Source organism: Armigeres subalbatus, chromosome 1 (genome assembly GCF_024139115.2).
Source record: "Armigeres subalbatus isolate Guangzhou_Male chromosome 1, GZ_Asu_2, whole genome shotgun sequence".
NCBI lineage: Eukaryota > Metazoa > Arthropoda > Insecta > Diptera > Culicidae > Armigeres > Armigeres subalbatus.
In genome coordinates this window covers 69945881-69967727 of record NC_085139.1, presented here as the reverse complement: position 1 = coordinate 69967727, position 21847 = coordinate 69945881, and the positions used below count along the sequence as shown (strand labels likewise).

The 21847-nt window shown below is 39.8% G+C and overlaps 1 protein-coding gene across 7 annotated transcripts in view; it reads left to right on the top strand.

The window, feature by feature from the left end:
- Positions 1 to 21847, top strand: part of LOC134226876 (multiple epidermal growth factor-like domains protein 10) — a 447567-nt gene that overhangs the window by 118104 nt on the left and 307616 nt on the right. The window lies entirely within an intron of this gene.

Sequence of the window (21847 nt, the reverse complement as noted above, 5' to 3'; positions counted from 1 at the left end):
ACATATACCGACGTTTTCAAAGGAATATTCCGGATATTCCTTCAAAATTTTAATTCAGAGCGATCTTATAGCTGTTCTTTGAGTAAACCTTAGAGCATAAGAAACGCAATAAGAGAAACAAAGGAAGAATCGATTTCCCTATGCGGAAAATTGGACCGAAACTATTTACGATGCCAATATGGTGCTTTACGATGCTCGTAAAATAGTGCATCATAAAATATGTGTATAGTGCTATGTATTGATCGTTGGAAACAAAAATCACTTCCAATTCCCAACAGAGAATGTTATAATTGCGTTCGATGCCAATAAAAAAACTCAATTCTTTTCCCCTTCGGCATCGGACGACAATAGAAATGGTGGCGCCAAATGCGTATGAAGGCGCATGATTGCTGCAAAACATGCTCACTTTTCACACTACACCCTCGCTCACTGTATAAATATTTTAAAAACTGATGAGGAACAGGCCTCCCACCACTTGCACATTGAGCAATCTCATGTAAATTTCATGGAAAGCCATTTTTGCTGCTGCCGGTGGTACGTGTACTGACATTCACGCGGTGTACAGTGGAACGCACACCTCGCTTAAACACTCACTCACGGTAGCAATGTGATACACGTGCCGCCATGAGACCCTTTTGAATCAAGGATATTGTTAAAAGGATTTAACCATTTCTCTACCGCCGCATTGTAAAACTGTAAAACCACGGTGGTGACGGTCGATCGTTGCCTGCTGCTGTCATTCGGCTTATCATGTTTTAGCAATGAGCTTCACACTTTAGGTTTCGGTTTCGGGTTCGGGCTAGCTCTTTCTTTATAGGATGCTTTCCCCAATTGGGGCATTGCTGCCTCGTTGATTAGGATTCCATTTCTATCAACGACTATATTGGAAAGCCATGTTGACATGTATAAGAAAATTATTCAAATTTGCATCTCACTTTAAATTTTTCACCGATTTCGGTTGTATAAATCTTGGTAAAGTACGTTTGCTGAAATATCGGTTGGATGGACGTAAGCTTACATCAGTTGCTTTAAGTGCCACAGTAAATCAATTATTTTTTCAGCAGAAAGTCGCGAAGTGCTCGGCAAAACGTCTCCGGTTGTGGGCCTATAGTTACGTTTTTCGCTCATACCTTTTTACAAGTCAACATTATGCAGTGATATAAAAGATATTTTTATATTTGAGACATGTTTTGGGTTGAGCAACCCTTTCTGCTGAAAAAGCACAATTTCAGAACAATGTGATGTTTTGTTAGTGCGTTTGGAACCACACGGAACCGCGAAACAACTCACTTTATGGTTTCTTTTTCGTGGAAGAAGCAAAAAGTGAGGAAAATGCGAAAAAATCCGTTGTGTACTTTACCTTTACTGCCGTGTTGAATTTTGACCCACTATGAGGTTTCACCAACTTAAATTTATGTTATTTTTGTAAAATTTTGTTTTTCTCATAATAATTTATTTTAATAAATGTTAAGCGGGCTTGGTAGGCATATGGCTACTGCTTCTGCCTCATACGCAGGAGGTCGTGGGTTCAATCCCAGGTCCGTTCCATTCTCCTACTTTGTATCTTTCTCTATATTTCTCATGTTCTAGTAATCGCTAGAACTGGATTTGGACTTCCATACCGTTTCCATTACTATTCCTATACTTTTAACTTGAGTGATAACAGTAATCTGCTAGAATTGTAAATGAACTATAGAGCTCGTTTCCTTCGTCCAATTAGAAATTTCATCAGTTGCCTTCTCCTATCTATCACATTGGCAGCTCGTTAACCAAGACGGACCTCTGCCTATCGAACCTAACCCAAAAAAGAAAAATTCCAACAAATTCCGCATGAACTCGTGGTGCAAAGTGCAAAGGTATATTCGGCTTGCAGTGGGCGAGTGATTGCATCACCTTTCCCTTCCCCTTCCCTACATTGACTTGCATTCTGACATGGCAGGCGCCAGTATGACCTGACAAATGAGATCACCAGTACTTGTACATTGAAGATATGTGCTAGTCCCAAGCAAACATCTGTTGGTTCCCTGTGCAAGAACAGCTGATCTGGTCATAATGGAGTAGCAACTACGAGCAGTCAATCAAGCTCAAGCTCAAGCTAATAACACAGACAAACAGACGTAACAGCTTGAACATTATTCTGAAAATCCATCGCTCAACTCCTCTATCACCATCTTGCGAGCATGTTACACGAAACAATGTTTCGTATGACATTGTCACCAGAAGGCGCTGGAGTGAAATGTCAAACTCGAAGGATTACGACGCTAGCGCCTCTAGTTGTGAAACGTGCAATCAATCAAATTCAAATTGATCGTTGAAGTCATGGTCGATGGTAATTTCTCTAGTGTTACGTCTGTTTGTCTGTGCTAATAATTTATTTTAATAAATGTCTTGAGTTTGAAATGTATAATAAATTTCCCTTAGTGTCACCATACAAGTTTCATATATGTACATGTGCTGCCTCCTATCTGTGAGATTGTTTAATTCACAATAATCGGGCAAAAAAAGTACTAAAAGAACTTGTTGCGTAACTTAAGGCGAAACACTTGGTTTGAATATAATTAATGCGCAATATCCAGTGACCTCCAAATCAAGGAATCAAAAAACCAATATCGAATATCAAAAAATTCACTCTCCAAAACTGACCAATGCGGAAAGATTATATTATTCTTTTGTATAGCACTGGGTTACAATTGTTTATCATACAAAAAGCTGATTCCATTTTGAATCGTGAATATACGCTTTATTCTGGTGAAGTTGAGTTCGGACGCATTTTCGCCGATTTTAAAGTTTTGGAAAGCTTAAAGATTAATAAAATTATTATAATAAAGGGTAAATCTGGGAGAGATGCCGCACTTCAGATATCTGGTAGAACAGACTTGTTTTATTGGCGCAAATATATATGAGAGGGTGTCTTGTGTACCGAAAACAAAAACGTAAGTAGTAACTGCTCCTCATTCTTATCAGCCAAAAAAGTAATATGACGGTTAAACACTTTTATTTACGCCGCGGAGGCCGTAAAATTTCTAATGCTATTTTTAATAAAGATTTTTTGTACGGTTAGACTTAGACTTAAAAATTCTTAGATAACCAAATGTTTATTTCATTATTAGAAGCCTCTCAAAACTTTGTACGTTTTGTTTGAAAGCAATTTATGTTTTGAGTGAAAATTATAGCGATGTGACATCTATCCTTGCAATCGGTATAGATGCCGCAAAAAAAATCAGGGTGATATGCCGCATCTACAGTGACCGGCGAAAATAAAAGCCCCCCTGTTTAAAAACTTTAGCTTGACAGTCATAATTTTTTGAAAGAAAATAGTTATTCAACAGTGGTTCAACAGTTGATACGCCTTTTTTTTGTTCTAAGATTCTATTGAGATGGATTAATCTTACAATTAAAAAACCCAGATCAATCCACCTAGCGTTGGTGGTGCCTATCTCGCGCATTAAATAAATAAGAAAAACACATAAGAGAGGTCAAAATAGCACATTAGGAGGATAGGTTTTACTTTTTCCATAAATTCATATCCATTTGCGGTCATTTGAATGCATTGCTGCAATCTTTAAACAAGAATTTTTTTTTTCGTTTTTGAATTTTTTTTCCCAAGGGGGGACCCTTGGCAAGAACAATGTTTTTCTAATAACTTTGGAACGCAATGACCGATCGGACCAATTTTCAATAGGAAACAATCCGCGTCTATTGCAACTTGTTGCGAGCAAATCGAATAATGCTAAGTACCAAAAAGTGTGTCTCACATTTTTGTACACACACGCATACAGACTAGAGTGGGGCGACATGGTCATTTTTTCAAATCAATGGTTTTTTGAAGCCATTCTGGGTCCTGAACAACTGTGCAGAATTTGGGACCGATTGGATGCTTTCTCGCTTTCCGCATCGCGTTTGAAGTTTGTATGGACATTAGTATGGGAGAACGTATATTTTTGCATTTTTTTTACTAGAGGTTTCAGTTCATTATAAACTAAGTGGCACATTTCGTTAAAGTATAACCCAAATGATGCCGAAAAACTTTGCTGAAGAAGACACGTTGCTGGAACGTCCACGAAAAAAGTTAAAACGCTTCGAAGATAGAGTGTTCAAACCATATGCAAAAAATCATTTATTCTGCCAGCACTGCCGAATTACGTGGAGCAATAATTTAACTGAGTGTTATTTCAAATTTATTGATTTTAAAGGAATTAGGAGATAATGGGAGATATTCGGAATGATTTCACAAAGTAAAAATTCCGACTAGAAGGAAAATGGATTTTTCCCTCTGACAATTACAGGTTGTCCGGTAGTGTTGGTAGAAACATTGATTTCTTGCATATGGTTTAAACAATCAATTTTCTACATTTTTTGTAGATCTTCCAGCTGCGTACCTTCTTCGGCAAAGTCTTTCGGCATCTTTCAGGCTATATGCTAACGTATTGAGTCACGTGATTGATGATAAATAGAAGCCGCTAAGAGCAAAAATGTTAAAAAGTACGTTTTCCCATACTAATCTCCATGTAAATTTTAAACGCGATGCGGCATGCGAGGTCGAAACCAATCGAGCCCATATTTTGCACAGTTGATTGGGATCCCAAAACGATTCAGAAAAACCTTGATCTCACTTGATCGGACGAAGTTTGCGTTTTTCCATACAACTGCGCCCCACTCTAATACAGACATCACCTCAATTCGTCGAGCTGAGTCGATTGGTATATAACACTATGGGTCTCCGAGCCTTCTATAAAAAGTTCGGTATTGGATTGATCCTATAGCCTTTACGTATACTTTGTATACGTGAAAGGCAAAAATGTACACATTTTATTGGAAAATTCATAACGGGTAAAATAGTCCAAAGCAGTGAATATCCATTCTTAATAATTAATATGACTCCCTTTAGCCTCAAAACCTCCTGCAAACGTTTCGGCATACTTTCAGCAAGGTTTTGCAGATGCTGCAGGTTGATTTCGTCCCAGGCTCTCTGCAGAGCAGAAAAATAATTGTCCTTGTTCGTAACTCCATCTTTCACCACGCCATTGTCCAGAATAACCCACAGATTTTCGATTGGGTTCAAATCTGGACTCTGGGGAGGCTATTTGGCTATTCGTTGTCCTGCTGGAACACGAAGTCTCTGCCCAGTCCAGCTTTCCGAAGAGAATCGGAAAGATTATCCTTCAGAAAATCGATGTAAACATCAGCGGTCATGGTTCCGATGATGCGTATCAAATTTCCCACACCGGCCCAGGAGAAGCATCCCCATACCATTATATTACCACCTCCATGTTTCATGGTAGCTTGCAAATGACGTTCCTGGAAACCCTCTTTATCCTTGTCTTGTCTTGTCTTGTCTTAGCACATGCACAGCCAGTATTGAAAAGCATCCTGGAAATGTCGGTTGTATTCCCGAGCATTTTCTTGTCTGCATTAATATTTGCAGCATATCATAAATATGACACAATTATTAAAACGGCCAGGCCCACCGTGCAGGCTTGAATTTGGGAGAAAATCCAGAGCTCCCCGGCAATCAGATTATTTAGTAATAAATAACATGATCAACGAAAAGTTTTGAATCTACGAAAGGAAGAAACGGGGACAGCCGTACCAACCGTTTCACATTCAGGGGGAAAGATGATTGACGAATCGTTGGGAGTGACTTTGCTAAGAAGATTAATGTACACTCCATGGGTCCTCGACGTCTTGGGATGGGACACAGTTTTTAGTCTAGTGCCCTGGCTTATACACTGATGGGCAAAAGTATTCGCATAAATTCAGATAGATTACTATGAAAGCATGACGAATACTTATGTACATCAGTGTACATATAGGCCTAGGTTTAAGCGCCATTACTCGCTCTCTGGAACGAGACAAAGAAAAGGAAACAAAAGCGATGAAAACCAAGCGAAAACTCAAGACGATAAAATTATACCAAATTTTTACTTACAACATCTCCATATTTTCCGTGCTTGGAAGCGTTTTTTTTTTATTTTCCCGTCAAAACACAATTTATTGAAATTGCTTTTTTTTTCGCAAAAAGTGAATGAGGAATGAAAATGAAGAAACGGAAGAAAAAATAATCAAGAAAGCCGATTTTCCTTTATCTCCCAGGATCATTCAAGAGAAAAAAGGAATGATTCAAAAATGTTTTTCACCACAAATCACGAAACATTCTCCATCGACCAGAAAATTACATTGATACTTCGGCGGTACACTAGTCGAAGAAAACTGACGAAAAACTACGCAGAAAAAACTTTGATCAATTCCTCGTCCGATTCTGCAACTAGGTATGGTGATAGATAACGATGACAGATAAATGACGATAAATCACAGAATCATGATTCAAAATGTTTTTCAATGTAAGCAAAAAACTACGTTACAGTGATTACAGGTATAGAAGAATGATTATTCATTACGCTTTTATCATACATTCTTAAACTTTTTCTTCTTTTATGTTTTTAGACAATTGAGGGCTTTTCAAAAGTTTTACCGGATTTTTTCCAAAGGCTTCCATAATCTTCAACGATTATATTTATGGAACTATGGCTGAATTTCACAATACGTGAATCATCATCAACATATTTGTCAAGAATGTGTTGTAATGTTCAAAGATGAAAATATCTGAATATGCAAAGTACATAAAATTTATTACAAAATAAAAGGAAAGGAGATGAAATTCCAATGTTTGCGTGAGGTATGGATTTTCTCTGACATATCCAAAATTTAACCCTAATTCAATAGTAATGATTTATTATCTCGTCTTGTCTTGTCTTAGCACATGCACTGCTAGTATTGAAAAGCATCCTGCAAATATTTACTCCTCAACACTGAATGATGAAAGCAATGCAACTGTTGTTAGGAATGCCTGTCGCGATTTTTTCCAGCACACATATAGTTCCCATTCCCAAAAATTCAAACAAGCATTATCTTTCTGGTCACACTATGCTCTGCATACAAGAATAAGGATTTTGCTAGAACACATGTGCATGTTAAATGCAGTGCGTCACCGATACAACATTTTATAAGTAAAAAAATTGCCTCGCATTGCGTTAATTCTGGTATTCATATCAGTTAGGTTCGTCACAGCCATCACGCAATGATGCGCCCACATAAACAGTATTAGCTAATGACTAATAGCACTTGTCTTCATTATAAAATTATCCACCTACCTTGCGGGCACTATTCCTTCTAGGAGAAAAAGACTGTATAACTCACCACGATCGTGTAAGAAACTTATCCCCTAGAAAGTAGTCCAACCTGCTCGATAGTCATATTTTCTTGATGGTTTGATTATTTGCATTAATGGAGCCTGAAATGCCAATCCACCGATACACCTGCTCCAGAAACTGCTCAGCATGGCTCGATCCACGTTCCGTTTCATCAATGTGCAATGTCTTCATATAAACGCACTCATTCTTCCTTCTTCGGCTCCAGGCAGTGGCCTAATATTCACAAAGTTCGTTTTTTTATTTTTAGAAAACTAAGTCAAATTGAGGAATACTAAAATTTTCAAAAATTTGGCAGAACGTGGAAACAGTGCGTCCGTCTTCTTATGTAGCATACTACGATCCATCCCTCCGCTCGCTTTCAAGTCGATTTCTATAAAACATTCTTCATGCCTGTCGTATCCTAACGGAACTATCAAAACTACCCAAGTAACATTTTAAGTTTTATAACGCACTTGAACTCCATTATTTACTCTACAAGAGTGTTATGAAACCAAAATATTACTAGGGTATACTTTTGCCTCTAATTCTATCATGAACATGTAAATATAATATAGAATGTGAATTAGTGATGAAATAAGTTTAAGAATACTGGAATCTATTATTAATAGATATACTTCGTAATTGCTTGTTGTGTATTATCTACTTATGATGCACGCACATTCGATTTATAAGCTGAAATTAAAATTCCTTACATGTATAATAATAATTTATCTATTGAACTTTTTTAGTATAACAGTGTTTTTCATACCTCGAAAAGATAAATAATGATTAATATCTATTAGTGTAACCAACATATGTAATCATCTTTGTAGACAGACATTATGTGCTAATAGAGGTGGGTTGGCAGAGATTGTTTCCTTTTCAATGATTGTTGTATGCTGGTCATTAAATGAACAAAAAGGAAACTGTTGAAAACATTCGTATGAATATAGTGAATGATAATTCAATGGGTTTAATAAATATTAAAATATAAGAATTTAATAAAAGAGTTGATACTTCGAGCATAAATTATACAGCGAAATAAGAGAACATAGTATGCTAACTAAAAACTTGAACAACATTGCTATGTAATGTCAAATATTTGCTCAACGTATATAGTTCCCGAGGAACACACTTGTCATGTGACTCACATAGGACTAATTCCATTCATATAATAGTTGCTGCAACCAAATTGACCTAAATTGTGCTGCTACAGTTGACTTATCAATATTCGGAGAAAGGATTATCTTACACTAAAAAGCGTAAAAGTGATTGAGGAAACGCATTGACATTATAATTACCTAACATGTAGTACACCCTGTAGAGTCTGACCGTGTCATATGTGACAAGTTGACGCAGTTTCCAGCAAAGTTTGCATACAGAACTTTAATAAAATCTGTCATCCGATTGTTGGGGGAAAAGTTAAGCTCAGCTTCAACCAGTACTTGTAGAAACACACAAAAGCGCGGAAGATTCTTACGAAATTATATCGCCATCAGTCATGCTTCCATGTGCAGCATAGATTGATGAGTTAAGCATGGGAATATCTGGCGCTACCATATATTGTAGTAATCCGGTAAGGTGACACATACGCCAAATTAAAGATTATGTTAAAGGTATATTGGTTATAATTCTGGAAACAGTATGGAAACAGTACTAATAAGAGCTTTAAGTACGTTGGAAGCATAGAAAAGAGTTGGGGGAGTTAGTTGGATGGACCTCACCAAATTTCTGCCTCTGGACTCAGCTGTTTCTTGACGATATTTATTTTTTCTTCACCCCAATATTAATCACTGATGACACATTTTTTTCCAGGCGAAATTGAATTTGGTTCAAAAGGATTTTCAGAACTTCATAAGATTCACAGATTCATTACAAACTATTTGTTTTCATGTAACTTCTGCAATGTATAAATCACTTTTGAGCCTTTTAATTTAATCACTTTTAAAACTATTTAATTAGAAAATTTATTTTCATTTCACAGACGAAATTTAAAAAAAACTTGCGTGACAAGCAAATCAAATTTCAACCATCCGCTACGAAGCCTACTACGAAACTCCCTAGAAACCCTCTTTATCCTTACGCCAAACTCGTTCACGACGCTTTTTGTTGAAAAGCTCAAATTTTGATTCATCGGTCCACAAAACACGCCTCCAATACTCTTTGGGATCTTTATATATTTCCGAGCAAACGCTAGACGTTTTGCCTTATTTATTTTGCTGATGAACGGAAGTCGCTTCGTAAACCTGCTCTTCAGCCTTTGCCCAGCCAGTCGTCGACGAATCGTTCGGTCCGAAATAGGGAGCGAGAGATTTTCCTTGATGGCACGAATTGTGACTTTTGGCGATTTTTTATTTCCCGAATGATCCTTTTATCTGTTCGTGAATTTGTCTTCCCTGAGCGGCCTCTTCCGGATCTATCAGCGACTGACCCCAAAGCACGTTTGGCCACGATTGCACGAACTGCTCCTCTACTGATTTTGAACTTTTCTGCTGCCTTCCGCTGCGAAACTTGGTTCAAATAATCTTGCACAACAAGATTTCGGATCTGTAGAGATATTTGTTTTCCACCCATATTGTCTATTGCACCGAAGCAACTTTATCAACCAACTTTGCACTTAAATAAATAGACTATTCGATGTGAACAAATGTAAACAATCATCAGGGGGCACTGCAATACTAAATGACATCATTTGATGGGTGTACAGTAGACGTTCGATAACTGCAAGTAATTTGACTGCAATGCTTTTAACTGCAATTTGATAGTTGCAACAGTTTTGCAGTTATCAGACCGCTAAACTTCAAACTGATGCCAGCCTCAATGACAGCTGCATTGAGCTGCACATTTAGATGCAATGAGCTAGACTTTACTAAGGTGGCGCAGATCAGCGCTGCGTGCCAATAGCTATCTCTTTCACTCTCCCGCTGTTCTTATGCAACGCAAATAGTGACATCACTATTTGCGTTGCATAAGATCGAAGAGAGAGTAAAAGAGAGAACTAGTGGCACGCAGCGCTGATCGTCGCCACCTTAGTAAAGTCCTGGGAGCTGCGGATAGAGTCAAAACGATTGTCAAAAAATCTCCATAGCAAGCTGTCAAAAAGTATCCATCGCATCGAAAGAGTTTTTGAGCATTCTGAGCGCAGCCGAGAGAGTACACGTGTAAATCCACTCATACTAAGTATAGTTCATTTCTAACAAAACTCAATTATTTGGTCTCATTTCAAACCTATTTAGAAGTTTTAATACGTGAACGGCATGATTTAATTTTACGATCGGCACAATAATTTATGCTATGCAGTAAATCGACGAAATCTCTGAAATTATTTTTTAAAGGATAAACATAATGATAATTCTTTTTGAGAAAATCGTAACGTGTACATTGAACACTGAGAGGAAATTTGCGGGTGTCAAGCAAAATATCTTGAAAATAAGAATCGAACGAGTCCGCAGCTCCCAGATAAAGTCTAGCTCCTTGATTCAGATGCACTTTTATTGCATCTGACGTCAATTGACAACCGTTTGACGTCTAGAATGCGTTGCAGTTATCGAACGGCATTCATTAACTGAAAAGTAAACATTTTGCAGTTATCAACAGGATACTGTATCAATGAATCATTATTTATTAGGTAATTATTGCTATTCTGAGCTTTTATTTTTGTCACACTTGTTTTGAGAGTATTGATAAAAAATGAATATATATAGTAGAAGTATCAAGTTCTCATAAAACACGCAGTCAAAATACGATCTATTATGAATTACTATTCTTTTAAATACATTGAAACATTAGTGTTTCTCGAAAAACACTTCACTATCATATTAAAACAATAAACATACGTGGTGGGCTTTTATTTATGCCGGTCACTGTACCTACTATCAACACTTCAATGGAATAATGAATAATGAGAAAACTATATAAAATACGAAGACCAAGGTATTGCAAGGGATTGGGAGGAGATTCCTGTCCAAAAACATCCAGACGTTCTTGGCTATTTGTTTCTTTATTAATAACATGCTCCGAAATTATTTATATTTGAACAAGGAACAATTGTAACTCAATCAGAGTCGTTTTTTACTGTTATCATGCGTGCTCACTACCAAAAACATCACAATAATGAGAAATAAATAAGTTTTAATCTCTGAGGTGTGGCGTCTCACCCGGATTTGACTTTTTCATTCAAATATAAATAGTTCAGTCCGATTTTATTTGCTATGCAAATGATTTCCACACACTGTAGTACGATCCCCAAACTGTCAAAAAAAATTAAATTAAAAAAAGTTTCAATTTAACGTTTTGTTTTGTAAAAATAACGATTTTTAAAAAGGTGTGGCATCTCACCCGGATTGACTCTATCCTAAATTAACTACATTCGGAGTAAGTCTGCCCAAACTATAATTAAACGATCTTTATTAAATGATTATAAATATTAAAAACAAAGTTACAGAAATTGAATTTTTTAGAGTTCCTAATTACTCTTAATAAACATAAAAAGTGACCTATTGGGAGAGGAATTATCAGGTAAGCTAGATTGTATTGGTGAACTTATGTAGTGAAGCTAATAAGTGATTGCGTTGTTTAGGCGTGTTGCCCAATCAACGTGGGCTGCAAGTTTGGGTTGTTTGAAAACCCCTGCGTGGTGTGCTCGGTATACACGGCAGCAGTGAAGGCACCTGTTGTGAAATCAAGACACGGGTTGCAACAAAATTGGGCGAATCGATCGGACACAGTGAGTGGATCGAGTCCTCAAAAGCTCGTATAGCCAAGACGTGAGGCGTAGAGCTTCTCAACTAAAAGTTATGACTCCAAGCCGCCGTTGGAATCCCACACTGCAACTCACGCCTCAAAGCAGCTTTCGTTCACGTTTCAACGTTGGAAATTGCATGCAACAACCAATTCAATTGCTTGTGACGTCACAATTGTAGCTTTACCTGAAAGGAAAGTAGAATTTTAATAAATTTAGAATTATGTAAAGCTATAAAAATTCAATCGGTTAAACGGAAGCTCGAATAAAATGGATTTTTTTATTTACTTCGAATCTAATTTTGCTTCAACCAGAGACGGTCGTCACACGTGGTTTATATTTAATCTAGGATTAGTTTTTCATTGTAATCATTCAGATCTGGAGATTGGCATTTTGAATTAATTAGGTACTATTCTTTATTGGTTGGAAGTTGGTCGAATCGTTTGCATTCATTTGTGCGGTTAATTCTAAAAAAGCTGTTCCAGCCTGCCTTGCCGAGGTATTTTAAAACGAGTGTACGGTCCTTTAGATACGAAGGTGGCACCTAAGCCGTTGGCTTCAAGGAACAGAATTGAACGTTTCAATTTCACTCACCTGGAACTATGGTGAAAACAATTCAAATTTGGTTCTTCCACGGAACAGCACACGGTCGATGCAGCTCTCCTTGTTTATAATATCATTCATGAATTATGAGAGAGAGTAAGTGTTCGAGTAGAAGTGCATACCATGCCACATTCAAACTCGACACGAATATTTCAACGCCACCTGTATGTTGTATTACAACTGACAGCATTTTGTTCATCGAGTGTGGCTTTCTGCAGTGAAAGTTTGGTTGGCACCTCACCTTCCGGACAACCCCATTGCTATTGAATCGATGAAGTATAAAAGCACGACGGACATGATTGATCTTCCCTTTTTTCTCGTCATCTACCCACCATCGCTGTTGGACACCATTAGCCGAGCATCGAACCAAGTGAAATTATTATACCCACTTCAATTTGAATTTAATGTTGAAATTTATTAATAAAGTGAAGTTAAGTTAAATTAAACTAAGTGAAATAAAGTGATTAAATTAAGTTAAGAGTTAAAAAAGCAATAAATCTACTTACCTGTAATTGTGTGCCGCCATTGCTGAGTACCTGAAAGAGAAGAAATCGTGCCCATTCGAGTCCCCGTTGTGGTGTGTGAACGGAACAAATTGAGCACAGAATCACGTTTCACCTACGAACCTACTTTTTAATCCACTGAGTCAACATCTGGTCCTTCGAACCGGATTGGTCGTCGAACTCCGGCCATTCTGGATAAAATCTCCATTGCTTCGGGAGGATCCACGCAGCCATACGGTGGGACTTATCAGGCTTCATTAAGATGGTTATACAACAAAGCCACAAATCGGCCATCTTGGAAACCACGTGCTTTTTCTAGTGATTTTTCAAGAGCACGAATTGAGAGAACCACAACGCCCATGGGGATGAAACATCCGTAGATCGTTTGTTTACTCATGCTAAACAATCGACTTTAATTTCAGCATTGTACGAAAATTATTACGCTAGATTTGAACTTTTGATAATAGGAGTAGAAAACCGTGTGGTGAATTTGAAATTCACCACATGGCTTGATTGTATAATCACCTTAAAAGCTCGCTATAGCCTTCAATAAGGTAATTAGCATTCCATAGACAGTTCTTTTTCCGTTTGAGCTGCGCGGTCTTCTGCTTTACAGACCCTGTCCACGTTCACACATCACGGAATCCCTGGTGGACATTCCATCTCAACTGGACTTAAGATAGGGCTAGCTATAGCCGTTGGCAAGCTCGCCATTGTGCGTCACGAGAATTTAGACGACAACTGTCTGCAGAATAGACTTCGTACAAGGCTAGCTATAGCCTTAAATAAGGTAATTAGCGTTCCATAGTAAGTTCCGTTTCCTGTTTGAGCTACGCAGTCTTCTGCTTTGTAGACCCTGCATACTACAGTGCTTCGCAACGAATCGTGGAGTACGGTGACCTACCTGGTTCCAGTTTCCGTTAAGCATGTCACTCGAGCGACGTATCAAGGGACTAAAAACGAAGCAGAAAAGCATTCTTTCGTCGTTTGGCCTGATCAAAACGTATGTAGAAAAGTTCGATGAAGGAAAAGATGCCATTGAAATTCCAGCCCGATTGGAAAATCTCAACGCGCTTTGGAAGGACTACAAGAGGAGCTCGAATCTATCGATGAAACCATCGAAGAGCAGTTTAAGGAAAGGGCAGAATTTGAAACGGCCTACTACCGAGTCAAGGGATTTCTTCTCTCAGTGAGTAAAGCACATACAGCACCCAACGCGTCAACCTCCTCCAACTCAAGCGCGCAATTCAATGCTACGTCGTCCCACGTGCGATTGCCTGACGTCAAGCTACCAGTGTTCACTGGAAGCTTAGACAACTGGTTAAATTTCCATGACTTATTTGTTTCACTGGTACATGCTTCGCTCGAACTATCCAACATTCAAAAATTTTATTACTTGCGTTCGTCCTTGGCTGGAGACGCATTGAAACTTGTTCAAACTATACCTATCAGTGCGAACAACTACCCAGTAGCATGGAAGCTATTGGAAGATCACTTTCAAAATCCTGCACGGCTAAAGCAAACTTATTTGGATGCTCTTTTTGAGTTTGCAATACTAAAGCGAGAATCTGCTACTGAATTACACTCGCTAGTTGAAAAATTTGAAGCGAATGTGAAAGTTTTGGCCCAGCTCGGAGAGAGAACTGAGTTCTGGGACTTGATTCTAATTCGCATGTTAAGCTCCCGTCTCGATCCGACCACTCGTAGGGATTGGGAAGAGTATTCCTCTACGAAAAATGGTATTACCTTCAAGGAGCTCACTTCTTTCATACAGCGAAGGGTTACTGTGCTACAAACGATCCAGGGAAGGGCTGTAGACACACCAGCATCATCCTATCAGTCGAAGAAACCAGTATCACGTCCGGTATCCAGTCACGGGGCCAGCCAAATGATCATCAGTCGAAAGTGTTCATTATGTTCCAGCCATCATCCGTTGTACATGTGTCCAGTATTTTCAAAACTCGAGGTAGGGGAGAAAGAAAAGGAAATCCGGAGGCTGCAGCTCTGTCGGAATTGTCTTCGGTCAGGACATCACGCGAGAGATTGTTCTTCCTCCACATCTTGTCGTAAATGTCGAGGCCGGCATCACACACAACTTTGTGCCGGGGAAAAAGCAGTTGCTGTGAACTCCAGAACTGTAGAACCATCTTCTTCGACAACGTTAAAAACTGAAATTCTACACGAACAACCCAAAACGTCCGCCTCCGCCACTATCAACGATCCGATTAGCTATGCAAGCTCTGAGCAAGCCCGTAGGTGCGTACTTCTAGCCACAGCTGTCGTCAAACTAGTTGATGACAATGGCACAGTTCATATCGCAAGAGCACTCCTTGACTCGGGGAGCGAATGCTGCTTCATGACGGAGTCGTTCTCACAACTCGTCAGAGCACACCGTAGAAAGATATCAGTTCCGATTTCGGGTATTGGTCAATCGTCCACGCAAGCTCGGTATAAGATCTCCGCTTCAGTACGCTCACGGGTCAGCGATTTCAGCACGTTTGCAGAATTCTTGGTACTTCCAAAGGTCACTATTGATCTGCCATCTGCAACAATTGAAACTTCTACTTGGGAAATTCCTTCCGGTATTTTGCTTGCCGATCCACAGTTTCACGAAGCGAATCCGATCGATATAATCATCGGCGCGGAAGTATTCTTCGATCTATTTAGAGTGCCCGGCCGAATTCAACTTGGAGAGTCGTTACCAACCCTGGTAAACTCCGTCCTCGGTTGAATCGTTTCGGGAAAAACTTCGTCCAGCACTCCGAAGACTTCAGTAATCTCCAACTTAGCCACGACCACAGATGTACATCAAATGCTAGAGAAGTTTTGGACTCTTGAGGAGGACCATGCCGCTCCAAACCATTCCGTAGATGAAGCACATTGCGAGGAATATTTTCGAAGCACTGTTAAACGCAATTCGGAGGGACGATATATCGTTAGATTGCCTTTGAAAGAAAAGGTGATCAACCAACTCGGCGACAACCGCAATACTGCAATTCGCCGATTTCGAATGCTAGAAACTCGTCTCAGGCGCAACTGCACCATGGCAAACCAATATTGTACATTTATGGACGAGTATCTAAACTTGGGTCACATGCGGTTTGTTCAAGATTACCAATCGCCACCACCACTTTGTTATCACATGCCCCACCATGCTGTAATCCGTGAGGACAGCGCCACGACAAAACTACGAGTAGTTTTTGATGCGTCGTGCAAATCACTCAATGGACTTTCACTGAACGATGCATCAATGGTGGGCCCCACTGTCCAGCAGGAAATTCAATCGATAATCATGCGTTCGAGAATACACAAGGTGATGATCATTGCTGACATCAAACAGATGTACCGTCAAGTACTCGTGGACGAACGAGATACACCTCTGCAACGAATTGTGTGGAGATCATCACCGGAGCACCCTCTGGGTACCTACGAATTACTAACCGTAACCTACGGCACAGCAAGTGCGCCGTTTCTTGCCACTCGGGTTCTCCAACAGTTGGCTGATGACGAACAGCAACAACACCCAACAGCAGCTGCAACTCTACGTAAGGATTTTTACGTAGACGATCTTTACTCGGGAGCAAACAGCATCGACGAAGCAATTGAGCTCCGGCAGCAACTTGAAGCACTACTTCTCAAGGGTGGATTTCAGCTTCGAAAATGGGCATCGAATGAAGAAGCAGTGTTGGACGGTGTACCTTTGGAGAATCGCGCTCTTCAAACATCATTCGACCTTGACCGTGACCAATCCATAAAGTCACTGGGTCTTCTCTGGGAACCGGCCCTAGACCAACTTAAATACAAAATCAAGCTACCACAGGAATCGCCTGACGCTCCACTCACGAAACGCTCCGCTCTTTCACAAATCGCTCGACTTTTGACCCCTTGGTTTGTTGGGCCCAGTTGTGGTCACTGCAAAGTTATTCATGCAAGCACTATGGATGCTGAAGAACGATAACGGAAAGGTTTTCGATTGGGACCAAGAACTGCCTTCATCCATGCGAGACACTTGGCTCTCATATTGCACTCAACTACCACTGCTTAACAATCTTCGAATTGATCGGTTTGCCCTTGCGACGAGTGCTGCTTCCGTCCAATACCACTTTTTCTCTGACGCTTCAAAGCATGCGTATGGTGCGTGCTGCTACCTCCGATCAACTGACACATCTGGTGCAATTAAAGTTACCCTCCTGACTGCCAAATCAAGAGTTGCTCCATTAAAACAGCAGAGTATCCCTAGACTCGAGCTATGTGGAGCCCTTCTTGCATCCGAATTGTATCAAAAGGTAACAGCAGCTCTTGAAATAACTGGCGAGACATTTTTCTGGGTCGACTCGACGACGGTTATCAGCTGGCTTCAAGCTACTCCGTCATCGTGGGCCACCTTTGTTGCCAATCGGGTCTCTAAGATCCAACTTACCACGCAAAATTGTTCCTGGCAACATGTCGCCGGGCAGGAAAATCCAGCGGACTGTCTGTCTCGTGGAATTCCAGCAGAAACCATCCTCAACAACAAACTCTGGTGGCAAGGACCAAACTGGCTCCAACTTGATCAACAATCTTGGCCAAGCGAATCACCGAATCAAACTTCTGATGGCGAAATTCTCATGGAAGCAAGGAAACAAAGCTCAACGGCATGTCCGGCGTCTACGGAACCATCATTCGTCGATATTCTCGTGGGAAACTTTTCAAATTTGAACCGGCTTCTGAACGTAGTCGCCTACTGCCAGCGATTCATTCGGCATTGCCGACGGCAACCTAGTATCAACGCGGATCCATCCTACATCACCACTGAAGAACGACATACTGCTGAAATCACTATAATTCGACTAATTCAACAACAATCCTATCCTGAAGAATGGAAGCAGCTCAATCTAAAAAGATCCGTGTCACCTAGGTCCCGCCTAAGATGGTTCAATCCATTCATCTCACCTGAGCAGGTCATACGAATTGGTGGACGGTTGAATCAAGCACCTCAGCCTTTCGACAGCAAGCATCAGCTTCTCCTACCAGCGACACATCCTTTCTCGAAGCTCCTAGTCCGCTCGTGTCACGAAAAAAATCTGCACGCGGCACCTCAGTTGCTCATCACAATCATCCGTCTGCGATACTGGATCACAGGGGCCAGGAGCCTGGCCAGATCCATCACACGTAATTGTGTCACCTGTGTACGAGCTCGTCCAAAACTGTTGGAACAGTTTATGGCCGACCTACCAGCATCCCGTGTCACTGCAACGCGACCGTTCACGGTAACCGGTATTGACTACTGGGGACCTATCACTCTGCAACCCATACACCGCCGTGCAGCCCCGAGAAAAGCCTATGTCGCGGTCTTCGTATGCTTTTCCACTCGCGCCGTGCATCTGGAATTAGTTATCGACTTAAGTACGGCAAAATTCATCCAAGCGTTAAGGCGCTTCGTTTCTCGCCGCGGCTTATGTAGCGACATCCACAGCGACAACGGTAGAAATTTCATTGGTGCGGCAAATGAACTCCGACAACTGATTCGCAGCAAGGAATACAAACAATCCATGGCAACGGAATGTAGTGAGAATGGGATCAGATGGCACTTCAACCCGCCGAAAGCATCTAACTTCGGCGGCCTATGGGAGGCTGCGATTCGATCAGCCCAGAAGCATTTCAATCGCGTTTTGAGAAATCACACACTGCCGCACGACGAGATGGAAACATTACTGACGCAGATTGAGAGCTGCCTTAACTCTCGCCCTATAACACCCTTAAGCGACGATTCTACCGACTTCGAAGTCCTAACGCCCGGACACTTTCTTATTGGATGTCCACTTAAGGCTGTTCCACAAATAGACTCTACTGAAATTCCCTTCAATCGGCTCCGACTCTGGCAGCAGACCCAGAAGATGTTTCAGCTGATCTGGAAACGTTGGCACGCTGAATATCTTTCCACTTTGCAACCTCGCACGAAATGGTTCAAGCCCCCGATCGAAATCAAAATAAACCAGCTGGTGCTTCTTCGGGATGATAATTCTCCTCCAATGAACTGGCCAACCGCACGAATCATCGATCTGCATCCTGGGGCCGACGGGATTATCCGAGTTGTCACGGTGCAGTCGCCTACTGGTCGATTTATTCGTCCGGTGAATAAAATCTGCTTGCTGCCGATTCCTCCCACGCAAACCACCAACACGGAGAACGAAAGTGAGTAGCAGCAGCAAAGAATAACCGCAAAGTAGAAACCTCTCAGCAGAAAATCATGCCCAATCTGACGTTGTCATCTTTATGTCCAAAAATCCACAATCCTGGTCAACCTCGACAGTTCCAGTCCGGAGCACCTAAAAAGAAAGATTAAATGGTCCTTTGTTAGAAAGGACAAGGTAAGAACCTGTCCTATAAATTGAAATTTTCCCGTAACCCGCTACCGGGTCTTATTTTTCGTTCCATATGCTTTGCTGAGTTGTGCTGATTGTCAACATTGAGGCAGTGGTTGCTTTGACGTTCACGTCATCGTTTCATCGATATATAGGGAAAACTGTCTGTAGTGTTAGCCCGAGAGTGTGTAGAATAAATTGACAGCATATAATATAAATTCAAGTCATATGAATAATTTGGTAAAAAAACAAGCTGGTTTGAAAAAGTGACATACAGTGTATATGCGTAACTCCCTGAAAAGCTCGATATGCATGGCTATAAACTTTAAAGTAAGCAACGTAACGTAACGCTTACGATTCTATGGTTTGAAATTTGATAATGAAATACGGCAACAATGTATAAACATCGGACATAAGCGTACCCATCCATCACTACCGGAACATGTGTCATATACCTTTAGATATGAACAAATGCACTAAGCAACTTCGAGTATTTTTGGCGAATGTGTTAGGACACATCGTAGCGGCATCCGGCATCCGGCATCACCAACTGGTACCAGAACCTACAGGAGTAGGTTCGATCAACGTAGCAGCGATTCCCGGTGACATGATAAGGCCAGTGAGTAAGCGGGTGGGACCGCCCTCTGCTGGTCAAAAATGTCACCGGAGGAAGCAGAGGTTCCCGACGGCTTCGATGGCGAGCAAGCGGATAGCACCGCATTTTGCTCCGCCATCGAATCGCCGTCGGAGGTAGCAGACTTAGCTCCGATAGCAAGTAGCGTGCTACATCGCTCACTGCTAATCGTAGCTTCAATGGTTCGGTCGCGACATGGCGCAGACGGTATGTAGAGAAAAAAAGTAAATGAAAAGAAAAAATTCTACTTCGACGGAGATGGGCGAAGTAGAATTATAAAAGATAATGAAAGATACTCCGGTGGAAATAGACGGAGTACTAAAAAAAAATAGATGCATATAAAGAAAAAAAAATGCAAGGTACTTTGACGGAGATGGGCAAAGTACTTAAATTTAAGACAGCGTAAAAAAAAAATATGGCGCTGGACGTACTTCGACGGAGATGGGCGAAGTACTAAAAAAATGCAATAAAAAAAAAGTAAAAAAATGGCTGAATCAAATAAAAAAAAGATGAACTGTTCTTAAAAAAAATGATGGACATTTAAAGCAAAACCTAGATTGAACTTTTATTTTGATTCTAAGAGACGTTCTATTTTCACTTCATTTTAGTTTGGAGCTCGAAATATGAATCTGGTTTAGTAGCTTGGTTGAGCACATCGAAAAAGTAATGATTTGAAGATTCAGAACAGAACAGAAATCGGAATAATTGTTTTAATTCTAAATGTGATTCTAAGGTATACATTTGACATTTGATTTGATCTATATGGAGCTATTTGTTTGAATTAAAAGCAAAAACTAGACATATAGAACGAATATGTGACTGGTTTTGAATGAACATTCTTCTAATGTAGATTGGATATTTGAGATTTAATACTGAACATGGATGATAAACGATTGAACTTGGGTACTTAATCCGAAATCTTATGTGACGTTTAATTGACGTTTTGGAACAAAAACAAACAGTGAATAGCAATTAGATTATTTAAAATTGATACTTTGTTTGAAGATTGCAGATTTTATTGAATATTTTTAGTAAATTTTCCGGATAAGATCAGAGACTTGTTGGAGTGAAGGTCAAACCATATCATTACACCTTAATGTATGAGAAAGTGAAAAAATGAATGAGGTGAATATGTATAAAAAAAAAAAAGTTGAAATATCGGATTGGATTGAAGATTGGGATTTGAGATTGGGTTAACAGATTTTAGAGGAAAATTTCATAATAGTCATCTGGAGATGTATATTCAAGACGATGAATACGAATTGAAGATTTTAAATTTGGATGAGTGGTTTGTATCAGAAACTGTAACTGAAACCTGATAGTAGATATTTGAATTGAATATTTGAAGTAGAGATTTTGGGATTCAATCCGTCGAAATTAGTGTATTGGAAATACTAATTGGATATGAAGTTTTGAACTTTGAATTTGGATGCGACATTGAAGTAATAATATCGTTTGATTGATTAGAGTGGAGATTCGCTTAGCAGATTTCATTGATTATCTGCGGTGATTTGATCTGATCATTTGTAACAAATGCGACTAAAATTCGGATAAATTTGTTAAACGCATTGTGTTGGCAATTTTAATTTATGCCTCGCCAATGAAGACTTTCATTAAGAATTTTGATTTAGGTTTAGATCTGGTTTAAAAATGGGGTGAATAGAAATAAAGATTTGAGATATATATTGGAAAGGATTTGCACTGAAGTTTAGAATTGATCATTTAGTTTTTGGATTGTGGTGATTCCTTTTGATATTTAATATCATTAGTATTGAAAGGAATGAAAATTTATTGTAGAAATTTAGTGTATAAAATTGTGTTAATTATGGGAA